The 26,007-nt window shown below is 43.5% G+C and overlaps 2 long non-coding RNA genes across 2 annotated transcripts in view; one reads left to right on the top strand and one right to left on the bottom strand.

The window, feature by feature from the left end:
• LOC309361949 overlaps positions 1-26,007 on the top strand; it is a 393,142-nt gene that overhangs the window by 57,434 nt on the left and 309,701 nt on the right. The window lies entirely within an intron of this gene.
• On the bottom strand, positions 7,384-7,984 carry LOC309361371. Its single transcript, XR_014164456.1, has 3 exons — positions 7,921-7,984; positions 7,611-7,687; positions 7,384-7,456 (listed from the first exon to the last, which is right to left on the bottom strand). It is a non-coding gene; the product is annotated as an uncharacterized lncRNA (long non-coding RNA).

Below are 26,007 nucleotides of genomic sequence, written 5' to 3'. Positions count from 1 at the left end.
TTTGTATTTGCTGAAGACTCACTCACAGGTATCTCCTTACTTGATGACTGGGATATGCATGTGCAAATGAGCCATCACAAGTGTCATGGATTGGAGGCGACTCTTTTATCCTTACCCTGACACCACAGATCTTTCCTCAAATAATCATGCATTGGCCATGATTGTCTAAAATGAACTCACAATGTACAAACTTCTACCCATGTGTAGGAGGGGCTACACACAATCAGGAGACCTGCATAACTGTGTGCCTTTATCATACACAGCCCCCCATTGATAAGTAATGGCCTCATGCTCTGACTTCAAACAACCTTGGGCAACATACACTATATCTATCATAGCTTATTTTCACATTGAATTCTTCACTTGAGTAGCAGCCATCAGGTCATGGAAAAGCATGTGTGAATAAGCCCTCAGGAAGTATAAAGCGATGCCTCTGTTTGACTGTAAAACAAAAGGAAGCAATAACAACCTGTACCATTTTTTGATATGACAAATAGTAGTAATGTCTTTCACTCAAACGCTTTATCAACAGGGCTCTTGTGTTAATTCAAACACAATGCTTTTCAACTGAGGCATTTCACTTCATCACTTCATCACTCACTTCATCTGTGAGTCACATTTACAGTAAACTGGAATAGTACAACTTGGGTATGATCCAGTGTCTTGTATGCAGTAACTAGAGAAAAATCAACCCTGTGATTTGAGGTTGCTTCCTAATAGGGTGGCAACAGGTCCTGTCCTACAACCCTGTCAGAAAACGTCCCTCTGTTTGAAGGGTTGTGCAGTCCAAACCCAATTTGAAATCAAAGAATCCCAAGAAGGGAGACGGGGGATGGGCTTGAAGTTGTCCATCAACAAGGAACATCTGGAGAGCAGACTGAGCAGGCACACAGGTAAGCTGTTTGTGGTCTTCTCTGTTACAATGTAATGTGTTCTAGGTCTATTTAAATCACAGCCATTATTTCTTAATGTCCAGCTACACATATAAATTGACATTTGCAAAGTTCAAGTGGATCTCTGTCCTTTTTGTCCTCTTTTTGGGGCACTCTGCTTCATGATATAATTCAAATAGTATTTGCAGACACACACAACTCCAAGGAAGAATAGAGGTCTAGTGTTTTAAAATAGGGTCCTGCCATTATGGGATGCCTCCTCCAGAGAGACCATTATGTATCCTCTTTGTTTCCATCTTCCTAGGAAGTTGTTTAAAACACAAAAGCAAGGGTAAGGGGGAAGTGATTTCAAGCAGTGCCCCAACCACATCACTGGTGGGTGTACAGCCATTTGGATCTTCTTCAGTAGCAACTTCTCTCGCCCTTTACCTAGTCAAAATGTTTAAGAATCTCTTTAGGGAGCTTTTAATTTCCTGATCCAAAATATGATCCTGTAAATTCCTTTTGTTTGAGAAAATTGCATTTAAGAGGAATTTGCACTTTCTGTTTTTTTCCCCTTTTGTTTAAGAGTATTGGTTTTGTTATTTCTCTTTAATAACCAAGAGCAGAAGTCCAAGCAAGTGAACAAACGGGGGGGGGGGGAGTTTCATTTTTGCAGTACGTGGCTGTTTGTTTTGTCTTCCATAATGTCACTGGGGTAACCCTGGGCCTAGATGGTCTGGGGCAGGAACAATTCTCAGTTAAATTAAGTGAGTGTAGAAAATACAGAGCTAACGGCATAACATGGACCACATTCAGACTGAAGTGTACGTGGGTTTCTACGAGATGAGACACAGTGATTACAGCAAGAGATTTTATTGATCCAATGGCTAACAAAACAGAACAGTCAAACAGGAGCAAAGCAACTGCTTATATGTATTTCTGAAGGCCTGGGCCACTCCCACTCTCAAGGTGTTTGGCTTTCTAAACTCCCAAGCTGTGACTCATAATTCAGATTTTAAGAGCCTATGCCAGTAGTCCCAAACCGATAATACAACGTGATTGGATATCATGTATCAAATCAAAACATTGGGCTCAGGATCAGTGCCAGATTTACAAGCTAAACAAGCCATAGCTTAGGGCCCCACTCTCTTGGGGCCCCCAAAAAAATTTAAAGGAAAAAAACCTGGATGTACATTTCCAAAATATAAGATAAAAACAAATAAAATAAAACCTACACGCAACCATAGTGTTTTGTGTTGTGTAGGTTCCTATGATGTAAGTAATGGGCCCCACCTGCCAGCCTGCTCCCTAAAATATCACTGGTTTGCTCATTTCTATAACAACCACTTTGATAAAATACATATTTTGTTATGTGAAAATGGCTTTAGATACCTATTAGGTCCATAAATTACCATATAGTATATATTCAACACACAAAAACAGCGACAATTTGTTGTTGACAAAAGGGCCCCATTACCTTCAGTAGCTGAGGGCCTCACCAAACATAAATCTGGCCCTGCTCAGCATCCTAGTCCAGACTCAATTCAGGCAAACACAGACCACTGCATACGTTAACGTACACCAAACATGTGAAGCAATACAGGATTTGCCTGAAACATTTTGAACCACAAAATGGCATTTCCCCTCCCTGCAGGGAAGAAGGGGTGAGTGAAGATCTACATCACGAACGGGGTGTGTGTGGGGGGGGGGGGAGAGAATAACGATCTACATCCGGATCTGCTGCCCTGTGGAACCCATCGTCTGAGGTAAATCTTCTCACCTTGCCTCATGGGTGGGCTGCCCCTGAAACAATATCATACCAGTCATGGCTTCCTGCAAAATATACAGTGGTACCTCAGGTTAAGTACTTAATTCATTCCAGAGGTCCGTTCTTAACCTGATACTGTTCTTAACCTGAGGTACCACTTTAGCTAATGGGGTCTCTTGCTGCTGCCACGCCGCCGGAACCTGATTTCTGTTCTCATCCTGAAGCAAAGTTCTTAACCTGAAGCACTATTTCTGGGTGAGCGGAGTCTGTAACCTGAAGCGTTACATAACCTGAAGCGTATGTAACCCGAGGTACCACTATATTGGGAAATGCAGTTTATTGAGGGTGCAAAGAGTTGTTAGGAGACCCTTTTTCCTCTCCCATATCTACAATTCTCAATGTGGTATAACAATCAATCCCTGTTCCTAAAAAAACCTCATGGAACTGTAGCTCTGTGGGTGAAAATGAGGGGCACTTAGCAAACTACACTTCCCATGATTCTTTGAGGATGCTTCAAAATACTCTCATAGCAATTTAAATTTATATGGTGTGACTGTGGGCTTGGTATAAGTCAGTTTCCTAAATTCCTACATACAAGTGGCTGCCATAACAAAGTTTGGTTTGAGGAACACAAATAACCTGGTCTCCCTGTGGTGCCAGGAGCAATCAGGAGGATATTTGTTTTGCCCTTCCTCTTCCCCTCCAGCCTCCAGCTCCTAGTCAACAATTCCCACTGACTTCCTAAGGCAAGGGAATGAGGCTGAGCCACTGAAACTTGCAGAGCTGAGATTGGAGACATGTCTTCCTAATAACCAGCCCACAATGCAAACGTTAAATCAGAAGCTGCTACTGGAGACAGGTACAGAAGCTGGGATGTATGAAGCTGCCCTTCCAGAGTTAGTAGTTCTCATCCCACAAGATACATGTCTTTCTCTGGCAGAGATCCTGGAGGATTTGTTGTTGCCATCTTGATCCTCAATATATTTTTTTGCTAGCATCGCATGGTGCTAAAGCCTGCGTTTTCATCTCTGTTTAACTAGCATGGCTCGGTCAGCCTGAGCTGAGATATCTTTTCTCACATAAACCAGATTATAGCTACATGAAGTGTAAGCTGAGACGCTTACTGAAAGCATTTAAGCATATATATATCTGCCAGAGTTAGATTTGGAGTAAGTTTGCCAGGGGAGAAAAGAGTTCACAACTTAAGAGGCTCTCGTGACCTATGATGCTTGTGGTGCTTCTTAAAAGGGTTTATTAAATTTGTATAGTGCTTCCCACTAAACACACCCCAAGGTGTTGCAAGTAAGTAAATATACAATAATAAAATGATAAAAGCAGATTAAAAACAGATTTAGCAATATAATGCCACTGATGCTGCCTCAAAGCATGATAAAAGAAATGTGTGTTTCATGAGTAAAAAAAACGCTGACAAAGTTGGAGCTGAATCAGCTCACACTCCCCCGTGGCCCACTAGGGACAGCAATTCCACTGTGGGGCAAGAGATCTTTTAGTGGGGTAGTACTGACACTGGAACTCCCTGCCTATTGACAGATGCTTTGACTATGCTCTTTTCAGCACCAGCTAAAAACATGTTTGTATAGGCAAGCTTATCCAGACACTGCTATTTTTTATCAACTGGAACTCGCCAGAACTCAGTTCCAACCCCTCACAGGTGGACTCCATTGCCATTATAAAAGAACAAGGTGAGCTCCAGCACCTCTTTTTCTAGCACTGGATACAGAGAATGTTGACATGCTTTTAAATCTGTTTTTTTTAAGCTTATTGTTGATTTTCAACCTTTTAAAAACAGATAATTTCATTGTTTTTTTGTAAACTGCTTTGAGAGGATTTTTTAAAAACTCAAGTAGTAGTATTTATTTAGTTCATAAAATTTATAAATAATAGTGTATACATTTTATGAAGTAAATAAATTTTGAAAATTGGGTGGGGGGGGCTACTACAGAGAAGGCCTGTTCTGTGTTGCCACCCTCTGGACCTTCTCTGGGGGTGTCATGCAGGAAAAAGCCCCAGATACTGAGGGTCTCAGGGTCCGGGAAGGTTCACATGGGAAAATGGTTGTTGGCATCCATCTGTCTCAGGAGACAATGGAGGAGTGCACCTTTGCGGGTGAAGTCAAACCACTGGTGTGTTGGAGCACCTACTATGGCTCTAGAGACCAATACAGGAGCAACATGCTTTGCTGCAGCTGGGGCAGATGAAGGTTTCCGGTTGTGCTGATGTAGATGATACTACGGCGTGTCATCTCTCTATGCTCCTCCCGTTGTATTCTTTAGGTTTGGAGTTCCTAAGGCTTTAAAACAGGCACTTTGAATTGGGCCTGAAACCAAATTGTCAGTGCTATTGGACCAGCACCAGTATTATAAGTTCACACCTTATCATTCCAGGACTCAGCTACATTGGTCAAATTACGACGTTACAACAGTTATAACACTGTGACACCAGGTGGAGCTGTAGAGCTGAAATCGCAACTCAATTATATTCTCCATTGTGAGCTTTACAATCGTTTTTTCCCCAGAACATTTTCAGAGTGCTTTTTAAAGTTGTGTAGATCTAGCCCCCAATTAAGAATATACCTGCCACATTCTGCACTAACTGTGGTTTCTGAACCATCTTTAGCAACAGCCCTTCATACAATGCAATGCTGTAGTCTGCCCCAGAGATGACGATTATTTAATTGCCCTCCACATATGTCCCACGGCCATGGACAGAACACAATAAAAAGAGCTAGAATGCAGTTTAAAACATCACAAACAAATAACAGAAGATGAATTTTCAGAGCACTACAAAGTGGACATCCATGGCAGAGATGTGTTCATCCAGCTAGGGAAACTTTTTCTCAGAGGCTGTCAAACAACTGAAGCCAGACTATCACTATTCAGACAGGAGCTCAGGGAGTCGTCCCTGTTCTCTAATTTTCTCCCTCCCCTGTCACTATAATCCTGTGAAAGGGCAGTGGTGATTATCCAAGCTTCTTACCTTCACAGATAGCCTGCTCAGAGCAGGCTTCTTGTTGCAGATATGCAGCCCACACCACATGGGGATTGCAAGTATGATATGGACTTGGTCCGATGCTCCCTATAGTTATCATATATAACTAGAATCTAATGAATAGGGCAATCATGGAAGCAATCCGCTTGGTGCCCTCTTCTACTGAAGCAGTGTTGGGACCAGTGAAGTGGATGGAGAACGTTAGAGCAAAGGTGGGGAACTACAATTGAACTACAACTCCCCTCATCCCTGACAACTAGCAATGATTGCTTCAGCCAATAGGAGCTGGAGTCCAACAGCCTATGGAGGGCCACAAGTTCCCCAGTTCTACTCTGCAGTCTGGAGGATAACATGCAAAACTGCAGACATGGGCTGGATCTAGACACATAAAAGAAGCTATTCAATTAAACGTGCTGTGAACTTCATACAGGGAACTTCATTGGTGAAAAACAGGGCTCCACAGTTCCATCTGGTGTCACAGTGTTATAACATATATAAAGTGTTTTATCTTTACAAATGTAGTTGAGTCCATGGAAACAATAATGGTTAACACTTTTGTAGTGCTTTCAGGTGTCCAGAGCTGTAATCCAAACACAATCCTGTAAGGTGCAGCAGTTGTAATATCTCCCACATATTGCAGATAAGTATTCTGAGACTGAGAGAGGTTGGTCAAAGGCAACCCATTGGGTCCAAGGCAGAGGTGAGAATCGAACTGAGGAGTTCCTGGTTCATAGCTCAATTTTCCAATACACAACATATGCACACCCACACACCCCAAACACCCATGTTTTGTGCAGCTGTGTATTGAACTCCTTGAAAGCAAGAAAACAGATGGCACAGTAAGCCTTTAAGTCTCCACAAGTCTCTCTGGTTTTTGTTTTGTTTTGTTTTTTGGTTGTTTGGCTAAAGCAAACTAAGGCTCCATCAGCATTATATATTGACACTGTACATTGGCTTCCCCAGAAGCACCCTGGGAGCTGTAGTTTGTTGGGGTGCAGAGAGTTTTTAGGAGAACCCCTCTCCCCCTCACAGAGCTATAATTGCAGGGTTCCTTGGGGGGAAAGATTGACTGTAAAACCATTCTAAAAATCATAGCTCTGTGAGAGAAATAGGATTGGAGGGGGCGGGGGGGGAGAAAGCATGACTGTTTAAAGTGCAATTATATTGCTTTAAATGAATGGTGCAGATAGGATCTCTTGGATTCTGTTTGCAGTGTCATATCAGCAATTGCTCATTTATACATGCAAGTCATCAAATGATGAAGAACCACCAGCCCACAGTGGGTGTCATACATCATTCCATCTTCAGGGAACAAAGAAGCAACAAGAAGCCACAATAGCCAGCCTCTTTTCATCTCATACCTTTGGAGCAACGTGTCCCTTCTTATCCAAAGCTGTATATTATTTAAAAAATTAGTTTGGAACAGCAGTGGCTCTCTGCATGTGGCAGCCAATTTTCAAGGTTAACGATCTCATCTGCCTGATTTATTTATTACCTTGAAGAGAACAAATGTAAGGAGAACACAGTGAAGCAAGTGGTTTGCCAAATGTCATTTAAAGCGTTAAGCTGTTGAGATATGCACGAGTATTGAAACGGTGTAGACTTCTCTTTATTGTCTTCTTTGCAAATGAATTGGATTTCCTCCCCCAGGAACTTTGAAGGGCTTCCTGACTGACGTGCTCTGTATGGTTTCAGTAATAATGATGTGTTTATTTTAGAACAGAGTTATGTAGCATTTTGACAAAGGTTGACACATGGTGCAGGAAATTATGGCATGCAGGCAGCCCCCACAGATGTGCTGCTCCTAAGACAAAGCAACGCAACGTTGATTTTTGACCAATGAAGACATTCCACCTCCGCTGTACATTTAAAGCAGTATCACATTAGTACCACATTAGTCTTGGTGTCTTCCCCAAAAAATCATGGGAAATATAGTTTGTTAGGAATCTGTTATTCACCTCATAGAACTGCAATTATCACCATTTCCTTGGAAGAGGGATTTTCCTTCAGGTTTGCTTATTTAATGGATTTCTCTCTGAGGAGGAGGAAGAGGAGAAAAACTATGTATTTGGTATGCAGAAGACTGGCAAAGGACATGTCCCAGAAGGCAACATCCTGTTCCCTGCTGTGAAGTAAATGATGGCCATGAAATAAGCCTCTGCCTATCCCAGCTCCACTACAAACTTCACATGGCAAAACTGGGCAGCAGTTAACATTTTATAGAATATTTCAATTCTAAAGTTCAACAACACATTGTTCCTTATTTACCCTTTGCTGAGTCTTGCTGGCTCCAGTGGGCATGAAGTTATCAACAGCTCCTGCCTTTTTGAACTCTTCATGGAGGAGGTGCTGCTGTAGCTTTGCTTCAGCATTCTGTAACCTTGGGTCCCCATATATTGTTGTTGGACTACAACCCCCATCATCTCCAGCTAACATAGCCAGTGTTTTCTGTACCTTTAAAGCAGAATGCTTAGTTTATCTGATATGGCAAGGGCATTGCTAACTTGAAAGAAATTCACAAGTGCTAGGTTATTGTTATTATTATTTAATAAATTTGTATACCGCCCTTCATCCAAAGAAATCAGGTCAGGTCATGGCATAAAAATACAAGATAAAAACACAAAATGCATAATAAAAGCAAAGCAAACTAATAACTCCACTAACACATTTTAAAGGATATAGGGTGTTAGTCGGCCCAAGGCCCAGTTGAAGAGGAACTTTTTTGCCTAAAGGTGTATAATGAAGGTATCAGGCAAAGGTCCAGTCGATTTCTGCCCAATTTAAAGTGTTAGGACTTACCTCTAAGCTTGGGATACCTGAAGGATCACCTGTCTCCATATCAGTCTGTCTGCTGAAATCATCACTGGAGGCCCTGTGTCAATCTCTTCCCCAAATATGAAAGATGTTAACCAAGGAAATAACTCTCCTGGTGTTGGCACTCCAGTGGTGGAATTCTCTCCCCCAATGAGTCATTTTACATTTTGCAAATGATTTTAATATGTTGTTGTTTGTTGTTGTTGTTGTTATATACTGCACCATTAGCATCACTGAATCTTGACATGATGTTAGTCTGGGTAATTCTCTTTGGAGGGTGGGCTATAAATATAAATACACAGGCAATTTTGGAGGGAAGGTATAGTCCATGTGCAGTTCCTTCTGACCATTGGCTTGGAAAGATATTTTCAATAAAAGTTTCTTGGATGGAAATAAAAATGGCTTCTCATAAGAAAAGTGACACAGTCATTTTCTTTGCAAGAGCAAATTCAGTGGCCGAAACCTGGAAGACTTATGTTATAGCTAGGAAGGGAAACAAATTGTGATGGTGTGTTTTATAGGCAGAGTAAATTCGAAAGCTGTGCAAAGAGCTGACGGACCATGCCGATCTGAATCTAATGAAACGTTTGATGAGCTGCAATGAAAAGGAGAATGTCAGTATCTGCTTTTTGTGACAGCCGGCTAGCAAACATTTAGCTGAGATTAAGCAAGAGGGCTCTTCTTCACTCATGAAATTCCTCATTGCTCATGACCGGTATGAAGGGCATGTTTATATATTTGTGGGGCATCCTGTTGATGATGGTATTAAAAAAATAAGGATGGCTGTATATGATCAAAGGGGCTGGTGTGATCAGGGAGACATTATACTGAAGCACTGGAAAATAAGCCCAGTCTGCCTCTGTTCCACCTCTTCTCCACCCACAAGTAGCCTTGAATGGTGAATCTCCAGTACAACAACAGCTAATTATCTTATGATAATTACAGATTTGTGTATTGATAGCACCAGCTCCCCTTTGTGAGTGATTGTGATAAGATTTGTGTGTGCATATTTATAATCTTACATGACAGGGACAAACCATGCCTGAAAGCAGTGCATCATAGGCATGAAATTCAATAAGCAATAATACAGATTCAAGAAAAATAAGGTATTTGGTATATACACTTATTATTATCGTTACTATATACGAAAATTCTATACCACTCTTCATCCAAGGGCAACAGGGCTGCAATAAAGAAACACAAAACTAAAGAATATAGTAACAAAGCAATACTCTCCACAAAGAGTTTGAAAGACCATAGAATGCCTGGCTGTTGAGAAATGTTTTTGCCATTACAGAAAAGACCTGTTCTCATGTTCTCATGTCCCTCTGGACCTCTCATGGAAGGGGCACATGAAGAAAAGTCTCAAATGATGATCACGGGGTCCTGTCTGGTTTATATGGAGAGAGTCAGTTCTTGAGGAATTGCAGTCTTGAGCTGTTTAAGGCTTTATAGGTCAAAACTGGCACTTTTAATTGGGCCCAGAAACAAATTGGAAGCCAGCGCGGTTGGGCCAGGATTGTCATTATGTGCTCAAACTGTCTCGCCTCAGTGAGCAACCTAGCTGCTGAATTCTGCACCAGCTGAAGTTTCCAGACTATCTTCAGAGGTAGCCCCACATATAACACATTGCAGTAATTTAACCTAGAGATTACTGGAGCATAGGCAATAGAAGTTAGGCTACCCCTGTCTAGGTAGGAGTGCAGTTGGGCCACCTGCTGAAGCTGATGAAGTGAATTCTGTTCCACCAAAGCCACCTGAGCCTCAAGCAACAACAGTATCCTCATCTATGTATCTGTTCCTTCAAAGTTAAACTCACATAAGTAAGTTGCTGAAGTGGCTTCTTTTGGGCTAGTGCTGGAAAATAAATGTTCCTGGGTATAGAATCTGCATTCCTGTGTACAAAAATATTTGAGCTATATACACATAAGTTATTCACATGGGAACATAGGAGAGCACCTTCTCAGTGGCTGCTCCCAAACTTTGAAACCCCTTCTGTTTAAGAAGCCAGACTTGCTCTCTCCTTGCTGTCTTTCTGCCCGCAGGTGAAACACACACCCTAGCAGACTTTTGAGAACTGACAGCTTTTAATGAAAGGGCTGGGGCTGTGCTGTTTTTATTGTAATTATTTGTACAGATTTAATATATTTTATATATGTGTATGGTTTTACTTCTAGCATTGTTTCATAATTATAAAATGATTGGTTTTTTAGTGGTTTTCATTTTTATAGGTCAGCTGCCTTGAGTCCCATCAGGGAAAAGGGCTGGATGTAAATAAATAGATTAATAATAGTAGTAATAGTATTAAGTTGTGTGAAAGCAGAAATGTACTGTGGACATTAACAGTTACGGAAACGGATTAAACTGTTGTGTGAATGCAGTCCATGTTGGGGCTATGTCTAAAAGTGTTACGGCTGACTCCAACTGCAGTGAAACATCTGCGTGGCAGGCTGTGAGCTCTGCCTCCATCATCCTAAGTGAAGGGGACTTGGGAGTGTTGTTTACAAAATGACACACACGACACCGGTTGGAAATAGCATCCACCCTGTTTTGCGATGACAGCTCTGAGGACCAGCTCATGAAGCTAAGCATGGTTGACACCACCCATTTGCAGGGTTCAAAAGGCAAACCGAAAACATCTACAATGTGACACATGGAGGAGCAGCTTATCTTTCACACTTAATTGGAATACCTGAGGCTCAAGAAGAAAAGGCAGAAAGAAATACAATAAGGCTGGGATACAAGGTTTCCTCAGACATCATTTAAAAGCACTGCTGGTCAGAAAAAGGGAATCCACAACAGAGTCTCATATGGACATGCATGCTGCCTCTGGATGCAAACACCATCATATGGTGAATGCCTTTGCATGAAGTAGCTCTGGGGGCCAAACCAGATGCAACATTAATTGTAAGAGTATAATTAATGTCCCCCTTTTTGGTTAAAGGGAGAGAACACCAGCAGAAGCCTGAACAGCGGCAGAACTGCAAGTGTTGAGAGGGCGAGTGCAATTGTGCCTACCAAAACAGAAACAAAAAACAAAATCCACCCTCTCAAAACTGCTATTTGAATTTCAAATTTCCATTTCTGCCGCTGGGAGCTTTCCTTTACCTTGTCTCTCTGAGGCTAGCTCAGTGGTACAGCATTTGCTTTGCATTGGGAATGCCCTAGGTTCAATCCCTGGCATCTCCAGATAGGACTGAGAGACCCCCTGCTTAGAAATCAGGAAAGCTACTGCCTGTCCAGTGTAGACAATGCAGAGCTATACAAATGTCTGATACAGGGAAACTTCCAAGGTTCCTCTAGTGCTACCTTTCTGGCATCTGCATTTTATCCAAAAGGCCACAGTTTCAATCCCTGGCCTATCAAAGTAGGGCTGGAATAAACTCCTTGTTAAGACCCTGGAGAGATGCTGCCAGTCAGTGTGGACAATACTGAGCTAAATGGATCAGTTTCTAACACAGTTTAAGGCAGTTTCCTATGTTTCTGTGCTTGAGGTTGAGGACACGTTCCAAAACAAGAGGAAGTGCCTGAGCTACAAACATACACCAGGTTCATTTCAGTTTAATTGCCATGTCTTCCTTCAAAACATCCTAGAATCCCTAGGGTAGCAAGGATGCTGTGAGTTCTGTTAGAAACCTTGCCCCACCCCCCTCAGGAATACAATTCCCAGGTTCCTGGGGTGAGGAAGTGACTATCATATCAATTTGTTCTATAGACGCAACACAGGGAAGTTGTGTTTCTTATTGCTCTTGGTTTGGATGTCCGGGGGCGCTGGCAGGTATTAAAACGAAGGAAATTCTCCCAGGAGGCAACTGAGCTTCACACATCGATTAAAGCAACTTGTCAGGAGGTGTAGCACGTCCCTTATTAATGACTGCAAACACTTTGTTAGAATCAACCAACTTTCACTCCTCATTATCTGAAACTGTAACGAACTCCAGCCCATGATTATACCACAAGAATAATGAATGAGCTTTGGCATTATTTACTGCATGGTTAAGATGAGGTTTTGTTGACTTTCAGTGGCCGCTTCTGTTGCTTAAGATTGAAAACCAGCTCCAGACTATCAGTCAGTTTCATAGGAAAATGGTTTTGCCTCATCCCAAAATGGAACTGGATTGGACCCCAATGGAGGGATGGCCCAAGACATTTTGGCACATGAAACAAAGAACAAAATGGCACCTTCTCCCCATCAAGGAAGAAGGTTGTGACTGAAGATCTAAATGAGGAACAGTGGGAGAAATGAAGATCTACCGCAGGATCTGCTGCCCCTGTGGATTCTGCCACCTGAGGCAATTCCCTCACCTTGCCTCATGGGTGGGCCGGCCCTTCCCCAACCTCCTGCTTTGTTACTGCTTTGTGTCAATTCGAGCTAAAAGCTTGTGTCAGGAATCTGTGTCCATGTCCAGACAACCTTCAACACCTTCAAAGGACAAGGTGCTACTGGTGGAAGGGGCTGGAGGCAAAAGGAGATGGAGCAATAAATGTATATTTTATCCTTGTAGAGTTAGCTAGTTTCTATTAAGCCCTATGTACAACCTTCACCATCCTCCCTGCAGGGAAGCAAGAGGCATAATCAGAGTTAGAATCACAGCAGTGTAAAGTTGGAAGGGACCCCAAGAGTCATCTAGTCCAACTCCCTGCAATGCAGTACATTCCAGCCGGGCAAAAATACTCAAGGAGGATGCAAGGAGGAGGGGGTGACCTAGGGAGGGTGCTGAGGGTCAGACAGAGTGGATGGGAGAGCTTGTCATTGGCTACTGGCTTCCCTACCTTCTACCCTACCAGCTGCAATGGACACTAGCCACCTCTGCTTTTAGGAAGTGATTTACTATTATTAGTAATATCCATAGTTACTTAACATAGCTGTGAACAAATATGTCCTTATCTATGGATAATAATATTATTAATTATAAAAGAGTGGGTTTACGGATATGGGTGTGTTTTGTAAAGCTAAAGGACCCCTGGATGGTTAAGTCCAGTCAAAGGCTTCTATGGGGTTGCGGCGCTCATCTCCTGTTTCAGGCCAAGGGAGCCAGCATTTGTCCACAGGCAGCTTTCCAGATCATGTGGCCAGCATGACTAAACTGCTTCTGGTGCAATGGAGCATCATGATGGTAACCAGAGTGCACAGAAAGGCCATTTGCCTTCCCGCTGCATGCTTTCGAACTGCTAGGTTGGCAGAAGCTGGGACAGAGCAACCACCCATGTCCCTCATATGTTTTGTACCACAGTGGGACGGGCTTGGTTTTCCTGCTGTAATCCCAGTGAGTAGGATCTGCAATAAATGTTTGCAGCATGGAGTGTTTCTGTTCGTTCTCCCAGCCATTAGCCTCTCATCTTGTATTCTGTCCCCCTCCCCCCAGCAACAGTCACTGACAGTAACAGCTCTTACAGTTGTCGTTCGGATGGTGGTTGTTCGTGCTACATAAGGCTCTAAGCCCATGGTTATATATGATGTGTTTTAGAGGTCTCTCCCTGCATGATTAGTTCCATTAGTTTTCCAGTGGCAATAAACACCAGCTAGATCAGACTTCTTGAACATGGTGCTCTCCATCTGTTTTGGACTACAACACCTATCAGCCAGTGCTGGCAGGGGCTGGTGGAAGGTAGAATCCAAAACAGTTTGGGTGTAACCTAAGTATGAGAAAGCAGGTTGGAAAAAGCTAGAGTAGACTATCCATGTTCTATCACATGTATTTCATTGTAGGGATCAAATACCTTAACTCAGGGCATAAACTATTACTCATGGTTATCTGTATGGTTATCTGTATGATGCAAAAGACTTTAAAGAAATGTTAGCTTATGAAATGGTTTAGTAGCAAATGAAGAAGTGGCCAGGAAAACAACATGTTTACAACTGCGTGTTGTTGTTGTTGTTGTTTTGTTTTTAAACCAGCTCTCCACCTATCCAAAACATCACTTTTGGCAATGGAATGCAATACAGTCTTGAAAATCAGAAGCTGTTTTCTGTTTACCGCTGCATGCTTTTGGAGAACAAATGTTAACCGGGTGGAAAAGCAATGTTCTGGCTCTAGGCTGGAACCAGTTTGGAAGACAGCAGAGAACAAGTGCTTGCTTATGCAATGGAGAGGAACAGAAGAGCTCGGCTGAATTAGAGCAAATAGCCATCTAGCTCATCACCTCTGTTTCTGACACTGGCCAGCTATGTGCCTGCAGGATGCTTGGAAGCAGAATACAAAAGCAACAGCTTCTCTGATTGTTTGTCCCCAGCTGCTGGTATTCAGAATTAGGCCACCTCCAAACATTATGCTTCTCTGTCACAGGTGAGAATATGCCACCTTTGAACCTGGAGGTAGTATGTAGCCATCACTTGACACATCGCTGAGTTCACATGGCATCCACCTGGTTTCTTCCCCCAAAGAATCTGGGAGCTATAGTTTGGGTCATTGGGTTTGGTGCTTTTGTAACTGAATTTGTAATGGCTTTTAGTCAAATGCGATAAATGATTGATTGATTGATGTAAAAGTGCTGTTTTCCCTGAGATGCTAACTTTCTCTGTGAATGTCATTCCTTGAGCAGCTTCTTGTGCAAAGATAAGGCTTGCTTTCATTGCTCTAATCATTTCTGCATTTGACTAGTGTTGTGTGGAGGGAAATGCAACCCTGGGGCTGAAAAATGTTATCCTTCTGCCCCCTTGGGTTTCCGGTGTGGCCTTCACAGATAAGGCACAACTTGGTGTCTGTGTGTGTTTGTGGGTTGGCTGCTGAGCTGTGCTCACCATTGTGAGGACTGAGGGGGTGGGGGTGATGCCTCCCCAGCTGCTGCCATTGTTGGTGGGTTGACTGGGATGTCACAAAAACATTTGGCAGCTGAGTGGGTATAAATGTGGGCCAAGGCACAAGCCTCGGCAGTTGCCCTCCCCAGAGAGAAATGGGCAGCTCGCTGGCACTCAGCCCTGGTGGTCTCCTGCCCTGTGGCAGCAAACTGGCAAGCGGAAGGAGGCAATCGCCCGGTGCTGGGATGCTGTGGAGCAAGGAGAAGACAAGCACAAAGTTTACTTGCTGGTGGGATCGCTACTTGAAGGCAACTGATAACCACTCACCTGGTTGCCTTTGCCTTACAGGGATGTCTGGAGCCGGTGAGGTTTTCCCCAAGTCCAGCCTTCAAAGTCATGAAGAGAACCGCAGGACGTCCCTATTTACATTGGAAAAATAAACGTGAAATCCTGGCAGTGAGCAATGGACAAGGCCAGATGTGAGAGAAGGAGCTTTGAAGGGAGACTGCAGGCGGACATCTGCTGCATTGCAAGTGATGGGGCAGTGGGGAGAGAAGAAAATGAGGGAGGAAACATTAGGCCACATTAGGCCCACCATTGGAAGTGCTATGAAGACACTTTGAACAGGAATGGCTTCCCCTCAGGGATTCTGGGAACTATAGGTGGTTAAGGGGACGGAGAGTTGCTAAGGGGGTTAGCGTTAGGGTAGGGGTAGGGTTAGCGGGTAGGGGTAGGGGAAGGGTTCCTTCCTTGTTAGGGAATTCTGGCAATTATTGCTCAAGTTAAGGGTTAAGGGTTAAGGGTTAGCGTTAGAGTTAGAGTCAGGGGTAGGGGTTTAGGGTTCTCTACTTGCCAGGGAACTCTGGGAATTGTTGCTCTGGTTAAGAGCTAAGGGGTAGGGTTCCCTCCTTGTGAGGGAACTCTGGGAATTGTAGCTCTAGTTAAGGCTTAGAGTTAGGGTTAGTGTCAGGGGTAGGGTTAGGCTTCCCTTCTTGCCAGGGAGCTCTGGGAATTGTAGTTCTATTTAAGGGTTAGCATTAGAGCCAGGGTTAGCGTTAGCGTAAGGAGTAGTGTTAGGGTTAGGAGTAGAGTTCCCTTCTTGGCAGGAAACTCTGGGAGGGGAGCAGGGGGCCTCCTAACAGCTCTCTGCACTTTTTCAAACTATAGCTCCCAGATTCTTTGGGGGAAGAAGCCATGAGTGTTTAAAGCGACTTGATAGCACTTTAAATGGTGTGGATGTGGCCCTGGCCTCCCTCACCCCACTGCCTCTTATTACTGAGGAATCGAAAGGATTTCCCCACTCAAATCTCTCGGAAACAGGAAAAAGAAAGACTTTGCATCTGATGCCATTTTGAAATGTCTTAACTAGAAATGCCAATAAAGGTATTTGGATTATATTATATTGTATTGTATTATGATGAACATGGGAAGTGGACCTAAACCTATTAAGCAATAGGTTGTCCGACCCCTGGAATGCAGGAAACTCAGCTGAAAGTTAGGAAACGTTTGTATTTCTGCATGTGTTTATAGCATCCCTATTGCTATTTGGAATACTCGAAATGGGGGGGGGAGCTCAGCTGCACACCCACCTCCTTTCATTTTTTTGGGGGGGGTCTCTCCCCTCCCCCACTTGCCCAGCAGTTTCCCTGCCTGCTGTCTCCTCCTCCATCATCCCACTGACATTGCATCCTCCCCCCCCCCCAGCTTACTGTGCCCCAAGGCATGTACTATCCTGAACCCTTGCAGGGAGGGGGGCAGGGCACAATGGGAAGGGGTGGGTGACCAGGTGCTTAAATCATGCCCCTTTCCCAGTGGTAGCGGATGGGGGGGGTTCCTCCGAGAGAAAACAACAACAGGACAGAACAAAGAACACAGAAGACGAAAGTGGCGCACAGTTCCTTCTGTTTCCACGCTTTCAAATAATGGAATGTCAACACACAGAGCTTGTCACACTCTGCAGCACGAGAGAGAATGCAGACATCCAGCAGCCCCTTCTCTGCTTCTCTTGAACTCTTTGACTTTAACTCTTCAGTGCTGTCCAAACTTTTTTCAAAGAGGGCCAGATTTGATGAAGTGAAGGGCTGTGAGGGCCGACCAAAGGGCCAACCAAATTGAAATTTTTGAGCTTTTTTAGGATTGAAGTTGCTTAGGTTTTTAGTATTTTACTCTGGAAATAAACTGCCAGAGGGGCCGGATTAAACCATCCGACAGGCCAGATTAGGCCCCTGGAATGGACTTTGGACATGCCTGCGGAGACAATTAGCAACCACATCAAAAGATTTCTTAATAATAATACTAATGTGAGGGAAAGATTTTAATGAGAGCCACAGTAAGTAAAGATACTTAACTCTTCTCTCCCCTGCAACAGTCTTGACAAAAATGCCCCAGGTGCTGCAATTAGCCTTGTGGGAGAGAGCACGCTGTTAGTTGCTAATTGCATTTTAGAGTAGGATCTCAGTTGACCCACACATAGGAGTATAAACTGGATTATTCAGATATAACATCAAAGACTACAGACAAGTAGCCCCACTTCAAAATCTGAAGAAGTATTGCATTTTGCCGGCCTATGATTGCAGACTGAACCTCTTCTGTCCACGAGGGACCTCTGTATTTAGTAAGATGATTCCACAATACCAAAAGTATTGTTTCTTCATCTTTTACATTTTATGATTCCCAAAAGTTTTGATGAATAAACATTGATTGCATATATTCTTGACAACATTTCATTTAGTTTCCTAACAATTTGGATCAAGGTTGATGCTAACCTTAAAAGCTAATCAAGGGGTCAGTGAAATCTGAAGTTTGGGAAATGCTAATTTAGTCTAATTAGGAGAGGTTTGTGATGGTAAATAATGGAAGCCGTTGCCTTGTTTTGCTCATGTGCTAATCATGTGAAGTGCCACTCACTTCCTGGAAAAAGTGAACCTCTTTTAATGGGTAATTGTTGAAGACCACACAGGTTCATCAGTGAAGTGAACATTTCTCTAATTACTCTCCTGTTGTTATTGCACCATTCCAATTATCTGGAGTACTCTTGGACACATAGGACACATAGGCCTAACATTTTGACCCAATTAGGAAAATGCAGAAATAGTTAATATATTTAATTTTTCAGAGGCCCACTGCATGTAAAGTGGAACATTCATAAGTGGAGTCTATTTTACTCAAGTAAATTTCATTTTTGTTGCATAAAAAGGAAACTAGGGTGACCAGATGAGACTTTAATAGTTTTCCCCCATTGTTTCCTTAAGGAAAAGGAAAAGAAAAAGAAAGAACTTGCATTCTCATGATCAGAAGCAGTAATGCTTATTAGTACCAGTGCTAGAAACTGCAAGGCAGGAGAGTGCTCTTGTCCTCACGTCCTGCTTGTTGGTTTCCCTTGGGCACCTAGCTGGCCACTGTGAGAAGAGGATGCTCACCTAAATGGGCCATTGGCCTAATACAGCAGGTTCTTCTTTATGTTCATTCCACAAAACTGGGAAATTGGAAGGTAAGACTAATGCCTTATCACATGTACCTCATGATCAGTAAGGATGCTGTGCCATGCAATTCCACAAATTATGCTTGCTTACAAATAGGGATGGGGAATAAATTAATTTCTAGTTTGCATTTAAGGGTGAACTTACCAAATTGGCACTTTTTGAAACAAATCATGAACCAAAACAAAGCTTTCTATGCACATGTTTGTTTCTTTTCTTTTTTGCCTGGTGCAATAGTTTGGTCCGCTTGTTGAGTAATAGTCTGAGCTCCAAGACAGACTGAGCTCCAAGACAGTGGTAGGTCAGCATTCATTGACCAGAAGCTGCTTGGCTAAAGGTGGTTGATAGCTGACCAGTGAGATACTACGCTCTCCCCCACCAATGAAGGCAACCCATAGCACTTGTACCATACGCCAGTCAAGTTGAGCTTATAACTCATAAGCACTGCCTCCAATGTTTTTGCTGCATTTGCAGTACCAAGGTGACCTTTCTGAGGCACAAGCCTGGGCTGCCTAGATGACAAAACCCCTCCTTTCAATCTCACTGATGGGATTCAAAGGAAAGGAAAAGGAAAGGAAAGCAATACATTTAGCATCAGCTTGGCTGCAGGAGTTGCCAGAAGAAGGGATACAAGATGCCATTCAACCATCATAGGAGCACCACTCTGGATTTACTCATTAGCCTTTTCATCTCCCAAAGGTGTCATGTGAGGAAGTGGGTATGGATTGTTCCTCAGTGTTTACTTCCAAAGCCTTTCTCACGAATAAGTATAGCTGCAAGGCAGCTGAGGTTTAGGAACAAAGTTTTCCTTCTCCTAGATGGACTACCTTCCCAGGCGGATGAACCCCACCTGCCCCTCATCTCCTTCAACAGCATGTGCAGAACCCACCTTTTTGACCATTGGACCTGGTATTGGTCTTATCCATTCAATTCGCTGCAGCCTGTCTTCTCTGATGGAATAGACAGGTCCCTAACCCACTGAGGGTTTAAGACCCACTGGCAGCCCTCATCTGGTTGAGTCAGCAAGTCAAAGTTCTCATTTGTGGCTCCTAGAAAAATTGCACACAATAATGCATATACTGGGAGAAATCCACACTAAAATTATTACAAATATTCATGAAGACTGATTGAATCCTTCTTTCTTAAATTTGAATATCGCACTGTTCATCTCAGGGCGGTTCACAACAGTATTTTAAAAATGCAAATCAAAGTGGAAATATGGAGAATTGAACTTAAAACTGGAAAAACGAGGAAGTGAAAGAAACCAGAGTGGACAGATTCACCTGTCCTTACTTACAGCTTGCCCTTCATGCACCCACACTTTCCCTGCAGTCAGCAAAGATGCTCCAAGTTGTCCTGGTCCTCCTATTGTCTTCTGAAGCATCACAGCCTTATTTTACTGCTAGAGGAAATCTCCTGGGATTGAATGGGAGCTTTAGCAGAAGCAATAGGCATGTATTTCTCTCATCTATACAATCAGGAGCCCTCTCCTCTTTTGTATCTAGCTACCCTATCCTAAAAACTGTGATGAAGTCTACTGATTGTAACACTCCCGGAAATGTATTATGTCTGATGCATTTCAAGTATGATGCAAGAGGCCACGGTCACCTTATTGCATGGCTCTTGCGTGAGATGTGTTCTCCTTGAGAGAACACTTGCAGAGAGATATGGAACGGCCATCACCTCTGATGAAAAGTTATATCGTACTGGAAATGCTTCAGGCATAACAAATCTTCTGGAGTGCTCTGATAAATAGATTGCTTGGCACTTTTTGAGGTTCACTTCATCATGTTTGTTTCCTAAAAGTGAAATGAATGCCTGCAATTGCCTTCAGCTCATATCTCTGAGTTTCCTCCTTTAATTGACAGCCAAAACTGAAGTGCAGAAGGAACACATGGTTTTGTGACTTCTCTTTTCAGTTGTTTCTGGTTGAAAAGGGGGTGTCTTTTGAAATGAATTTGCTTCTGGACACTGATGTTGGACAACCTATGCATTTTCTTTGTAAGGCATAGTCGTTTTATCTAGCAAATTGTTTTCTTCTGCTTTCTTCTTGTCTTAAGGGCAAACTCTGTATATATAATGTTCACTACCACTCAGTATTTATGCATCCAGGTATATAGTGTGGGCCAGATGGCAATGGCTTAATTTGTGCTCTTGTGCTGATTTACAGCAACTGGCTCAAACAGCATTGGTAAAGGGATAGAAAAGTATTCTTGTCAGTTTAGAACTTCAATGCATGTAAGCTTTTCTGCCCAGAGAGACTATCCATCTTTGCCCATTACCTTAAAACAATGTTACTTTGTTAAACAATCAATAATGCCTACTTTAGATGCAAAGATTCATTATGGACTTCCTGCCAACATCAGCTGCAGTGCTTGCTAATCCTTGCCATGTGCCCGATCTGACTGTGTCCCTGGAAAGGTACTAATTCCATCAATGCCAGTTCTTTTCAGATAATGGCTAGGTTTGCTGGTTGCTTTTGGTCACCTCTGAAGATGTTTGGCATTCTTGACACTGTACATCTTGGGTGGCTATAACGCAATGCGACTCCAAGGACCTTGGATCAATTCATACTGAGGGAGAGCCATTTCCTATTATGTGTACCTGAAAGTAGCTACATCAGTTGCCTGACTCACATTATTACTTACTACCAGAGTTGGCTACATCTATTTTTGCTCCCTTGAGTTCATGGGCTTAAGAACATAGGAAGCTGACTTAAAAAAAAAAAGGTAAAGGACCCCTGACAGTTAGGTCCAGTCGCAGACTCTGGGGCTGCGGTGCTCATCTTGCTTTATAGGCTGGGGGAGCTGGCGTTTGTCCACAGACAGTTTTTCCGGGTCATGTGGCCAGCAGGACTAAGCCGCTTCTGGCACAATGGAACACCAAAACCAGAGCAGCGCATGGAAACGCCATTTACCTTCCCACCAGAGCAGTAGCTATTTATCTACTTGCACTGGCGTCCTTTCAAACTGCACAGTTGGCAGGAGCTGGGACACAGCAATGGGAGTTCACCCCGTCATGAGGATTTGAACCATCAACCTTCTGAGTGGCAAGCCCAAAAGGTTCACTGGCTTAGACCACAGTGCCACCCGCATCCCTTAGGAAGCTGAGTTACACAGATGCAAAGCATTGGTCTATCTAGCTCAGAATTGTCAGAGAACATTATTCTCAGAGAGCTAGTGCAGTGGAGTGCTTAGAGTGCTGGACTGGGACCTGGGAAACCTGGGTTGAAATCCCCATGAAGCCATGAAGCTCATGGGGCAGGTCATTTTCTCTCACCTTAACCTACATCACAGAGTCGCTGTAAGGATAAAATATGTGTGGTGCGGGAAACTACAGTAGATTCCAGCGTATAAGACAACTTTTAAACCCCTGAAAAGAGGTTAAAAAGTTGGGAGTCATCTTATACGCTGGGTATAGCTGCAGTGGGCGACGGGCTCTGCTCCGCACCTGGAGGAAGCTGCCCGGCAAAGCCGGCTTAGCAACCCTGGGTGGCTTCCTCCCGGTGCAGAGTGGAGTGCGCCACCTATTGCTGCTGCGGCAGCAGCTTCAGCAGCTTCTGAAGCAGCAGTGGGAGGTGGGCTCAGCGCCTGGAGGAAGCTGCCCAGTGAAGCCAGCTTAGCACCGCTGGGCAGCTTCCTCCCAGTGCGGAGCCCGCCACCCACTGCCGCTGCCCAGCGAAGCTGCCGAAGCGTATAAGACGACCCCCAAATTGGTGCTGCCCAATTGGTCGTCTTATACGCCCAGTCGCCTAATATGCTGGAATCTACAGTATGTATACCACCTTGAGCTCCTTGGAGAATATGTGGGCCATAAATGCAACAAACAAGCAAACAAACCAATTGGCAGTGGCTCTTCTAGAATTTTAGCCAGGAATCTCCAAGTAGAGATGTTCAGGACTGAACCTGGGCCTTTTTGCATGCAAAACAAATGCTCTACTACTAAGTGTGCTTCCAACATCTGCAATGTGTGTTTTTGTCTCACTGACACCCAGTCACAGGTTGTTTCCACGTCATGCCATGCCATATAGTTCCATACTATGCCATCATATGCATTGCGGACACATTTACAATATATCCCCCATGTTACACATGTTTGTGAGCAGAATGTTTAAACTTAAAACAATTAGTTAGCAGAGTTTAAAACACTGTCCCTTGCAGCATTAGGACTAGGCTATGTATTTTTCCTGTCAAAGAACTCAAGGGAAGTGATGTCACAGAGTGTATTCTCTAATAATGAGGAACTCTGTGAGTCTTAACACCTTCATATACTTATTTAGCAAACATGCATTTGTTATTTGGACTGAAAACCCCTCTCCCCCCCCAAAAAAGGGCTGTGTGAGGGGTCAGCCTTGTGAATAGGCACTTAAAGCAAAACCCCAAGTTGATTTGGAAGTTCATGCTTGAGAGTTTTCAAAGAGTTAAAATAAGCTTTGCCTAAAAATGAAGAATTTTCTCCAGAGGATTCTACACATTCTGAGCCAGGCCACTGGTCTACCCTGATTGGAGGCAGCTCTCCAAAGTTTCAGGCAGGTGACTTTCCTAGTGCTACCTGGAGATGCCAGGGATTGAACCAGCAACTGTTTGCATACAGAAGAAGAAGATGATTCATGCAAACTGATGCTCTACCAGTAAGATAGGGCCCTTCCTCATATTATGAATCAAATCTGATCATCATCATAAGAATGCTTGTTGCTAGAGGGAGATTCTTGTTTGCTCTTGCTATCCCAATCTGTATCCTCTCAACATTTCCACTGGCCACTGGTCCCATCATCTCCTGACAAATAGAAGGGGAAGAAATGGAGGCAAAGAGAGATTTTACTTTCTTGGGCTCCATGATCACTGCAGATGGTGACAGCAGTCACGAAAATAAAAGAAGCCTGCTTCTTGGGAGAAAAGTGATGACAAACCTAGACAGCATCTTAAAAAGCAGAGACATCACCTTGCTGACAAAGGTCCGTATAGTTAAAGCTATGGTTTTCCCAGTAGTGATGTACGGAAGTCAGAGCTGGACCAGAAAGAAGGCTGATCGCTGAAGAATTGATGCTTTTGAAATATGGTGCTGGAGGAGACGCTTGAGAGTCCCATGGACTGCAAGAAAATCAAACCTATTAAGGAAATCAGTCCTGAGTGCTCACTGGAAGGACAGATCCTGAAGCTGAGGCTCCAATAATTTGGCCACCTCATGAGAAGAGAAGACTCCCTGGAAAAGACCCCCTGGAAAAGACCCTGGTGTTGGGAAAGATTGAGGGCACAAGGAGAAGGGGATGACAGAGGATGAGGTGATTGGACAGTGTTCTCGAAGCTACGAACATGAGTTTGACCAAACTGCAGGAGGCAATGGAAGACAGGAGTGTCTGGTGTGCTCTGGTCCATTGGGTCATGAAGAGTTGGACATGACTAAACGACTAAACAACAACAACATGCACAGGACCATATGGCTGAATGTTTCTCCCCCCACCTTTGTTATTCTCTCAAACTTTCACCAAGAAGAGAGCTGATGGGTTACAGCTGTTTACAAGGCTGTCTTGTTGGATGTTTTCTTGCATAGCAGAAGGTCTTGTTCAGCTAAGAGGAAGCTGTCATTCATAACAGTGCTACCAGTGAGTCCTTAGACAGACATGAATTCATCCTCAGATTCTCATTGTGTGGAAGGGGTGGTGGTGGTGGAAACCTGCCTGATTCAAGAGAGGGAGGGAGGAAAAAGAGAGAAAGAAAATGACAGATGGTTATACTGGACTTGGAACTAACAGTACAAGCCAAATTCAATATCAACTGGGATGAGTGAGTTTAGAATAGGCAGATCTTGGGCTGACCTGATCTCCCAGACAGGGCTATGCCTGTGGAATTTCCTCAACATGTTTCAGTGGGGGATATGTTGGCTCATATGATATAGCAAAAATTATGCCAGCATAAGATCAAAAAAAGAGAGTAATCTGGGGTTTTGGATGGGGCAGGATGGGGCAAGGAGAGATACCCATTCTAAAACCTCTTTCAGTTCAGTCACATGATCTGACAACCAGACAGAACATACTCCAGAAAAAGGGTAGTGCAAGTCAAACTCTATTTTAAAGGGCTGTTTTCTGTCTGCCAGATTATGGCCATCTCAGCCAGCAGTATCCCCACTCATGAATGGAGCCTGGAATAGGGATAGCTTAAGCCAGTGTAAGTCGTGCCAGCTTCCTGTACTTAAGAAGCTTTCCAAATACAGAAAGCTGGCAGAACCTACGCCAGCTAAAGTTACCCATATTCCAAACTCTGTTCAGGAGGAATTTGATTTGCACAACCCTTTTGGCCAACTAAGTTCTACCAGGTTGCTGGGTCATGTGACCAAGCTGAAAGGGGTCTGAAATAGGTGTAGAACTCACCTTGCCCTGTCCTGTCACAACAACACAATGCGCCCTTTTGGGGACTTGTGCGAGCATATATCCTAAATTATGCTGGCTGAGCCCCTGCCTGAGCTGGGGTGAGGGACTTACACTGGCATATCCCTGAATGGCAGAAATTTAATTTGAAATCAAGTTGGATTTAAGTTTGATGGTGTCTCTGACTCGCCCTCTTTACATTACGGATGTTGGCTCGTATTATGGTATGACCTATATTGTTTTATTGGTACTGTTGCTGCAGGATTGTCATGGCCTTTGGCTAGAACAATAAACTTACCAGTAGGTTGATTGATATTTCTGAATTGAAGGAGGGTAGGGAATTTACACCAGAGTTGCCCCAACTGAGCCAGCAGAGCACAAGAACTACTGAATCCAGTCTCTCTTATCCCCGGTGATCTTGGGTTTGATTTCTTCTGTAAGTGGTAATGAGGAAACTCCTGCTTTGAGGTCTCTTTTTATTTATAGTTGAGGGCTCCAAACCAACAGAAGACCCACAAAGAAAACCTTCAGGAATATCTCAAGGCTCTCACCTTCCTTCCATCTTACATACATTTCTTAATTGTTGCCAGTCACTAGAAACACATTAAAAAACCAAATATTTATCTAAGGCTTAACTGTTTAGTGATGCTAATGATATCACACCCTCCAACATTTCTCTGATGAAAATAGGGACGTCTCATTCAATAATGATAATTTTACCATTTACACCCCACACATCTTATTGGGTTGCCCCAGCCACTCTGGGCAGCTTCCAACATATATAAAAACATACTGTATTGGCTCGAATATAAGTCACACTTGAATATAAGCCACACCTTTAAAATCCGGGGGGGGGGGGGGAAGAAAAAAATACAATACCCGAATATAAGCTGCTCCCTTAAAATTCCGCAGGCACTCACATCCGTTCCATTTTACCATACGTCTCTTTCAGCAGCTAT

This window comes from Podarcis melisellensis, assembly GCF_964234715.1.
Source record: "Podarcis melisellensis genome assembly, chromosome: Z".
Classification (NCBI taxonomy): domain Eukaryota; kingdom Metazoa; phylum Chordata; class Lepidosauria; order Squamata; family Lacertidae; genus Podarcis; species Podarcis melisellensis.
This window is presented reverse-complemented; position numbering and strand designations above follow the sequence as displayed.